We start from the raw sequence: 1,603 nt of genomic DNA on the forward strand, positions 1-1,603 counted from the left end.
ATGGCACCTGCCGGCTCCTTCAAAGGAGAAGGGAGGCAGCGCTGGGGCGAGACGGCCTCCCCCTCATCGCAGCCCCGCCCCTGTGACCAGTGCCGCCTCCCACACGATTCCTCTGTTCCAGCCCGAAACTGACCGAGAACCTCAGAATTGAAAGCAGCAAGGGAGGAGGGGGGGGGGACCCGAAATTCAAGGCCGCGGGCAGGGATCGGGGACACTCTGACCCAAAAGGACAAACAGAAGGAGGCCCAGGGGGCCCGGGCAGCGCCGGGAAGCCGGTGCCACGCGGGCACCGAGTCCCTGAAACCCCACGGTCGCTCGGCCCCGGGAGGCAGCACGCAGGCCTCAGCAGTGCCCACCCGCCTCCTTCCCTCCCAGCTCTGGGATGGGAACCGAGGCTCCCCCCAGCCCTCCCGCCCTCCGTCCCTCGGGACCCTTTTGCAGACTGGGAGCACGGGATCGTGGAGGTCAAGGTCACTGGTGTTGAGTGGGAAAAGATGGCCCTGGAGGATGAGTCCGCTGCGCCGGCGAGCGCTCGGGGTCCAAATCCCCGACCGGTCTCTTTCAAATTCGCAACGTCTCCCCCTGCCCCCACGCCGCGTACCCTCCACCGCGTCCCACACCTCGCTTTAGGGCTGGCGGCGCGGCGTGGACGGGGAGACCCAGAGAACCCGCCGCAGGACGGGAGGGGGACCCCCAGCGCCCCGGGGGCCCCGCGCAAGGTCGGGTCGGGCCACCTTCTTCCTTTCCGGTCGGTTTCTAGAATCGTCGCGCCCATCCGGAAGGGAAGATGAGCGCGGCGCCTCGAGGCCCCGCGCCCCCGCCCAGCCCAGGGATGCGTCCGCGGGACGGTGCCCGGCGCCGGGGCAAAGCGGAGCTTCGTGAGACCCAGAGTCCCGCGGGGGCTTTGGGGGTTGGGCCCAGAAGAGGGCGGGCTCGGCCGAGGACAAGAGCCTCTGGGTCTGCACCGGACCCTACTTGCCCTTTCCGCAAACAGAGGAGACCCGGCTTTGGCCAGAGGCCCACGGCCCCGGGATGGGGGGTTCGAGGCGGGAGGCCCTCTTCTCGGGTTTGAGTCCCACCCCCGCCCCCGGAACCCCCCGGAACGCGGTCCTGGAGCCGGCCACAGTCCAGGGCGGGCGGGAGGGAGGTCCTGGTGACAGAGGCTGTGGGGGGGGCGGGGGGGAATTGACCCCCGAGCCTCTAAGACCCGTAGTGTCCAACCTCACTGCTCTCTGGACGGTGACCCAATCCTCTTTCCTTGCGGTAGGCATCTGGGACACCACGGCAGCCGAAGGAGGGGGAAGCCAGGGGACAGAATTAACAAGACAGGGCAGGGCCAATTTGGCTCGTTGGTCTAGGGGTATGATTCTCGCTTTGGGTGCGAGAGGTCCCGGGTTCAAATCCCGGACGAGCCCGTGTCTCTGCTGCTTTTTTTTTTTTTTTTTCTTTCTTCCTTCTCCAGGTGGTCAGGTTGTTGCTGACAAAGGGACCAAAGTCCACTCAGGGCCAGGAAGGAGCAGGGACCCACAGACCCATCACTCCACATGACAGTGAGTAAAAGACCTTCCAGCCTTCAGAGCTGGCCTGGACCTGCACTCACTCT

General features: G+C 66.4%; 1 non-coding gene across 1 annotated transcript; it reads left to right on the forward strand.

Moving 5' to 3' along the window:
• Positions 1 to 1,343: 1,343 nt before the first annotated feature.
• TRNAP-UGG (transfer RNA proline (anticodon UGG)) lies at positions 1,344 to 1,415 on the forward strand. The gene has a single exon. It is a non-coding gene; the product is annotated as a tRNA-Pro (tRNA).
• The last annotated feature ends 188 nt before the right edge of the window (positions 1,416 to 1,603 follow it).

The sequence above is a fragment of the Herpailurus yagouaroundi genome, unplaced genomic scaffold, assembly GCF_014898765.1.
Source record: "Herpailurus yagouaroundi ecotype Mexico unplaced genomic scaffold, PumYag 222, whole genome shotgun sequence".
Lineage (NCBI taxonomy): Eukaryota > Metazoa > Chordata > Mammalia > Carnivora > Felidae > Herpailurus > Herpailurus yagouaroundi.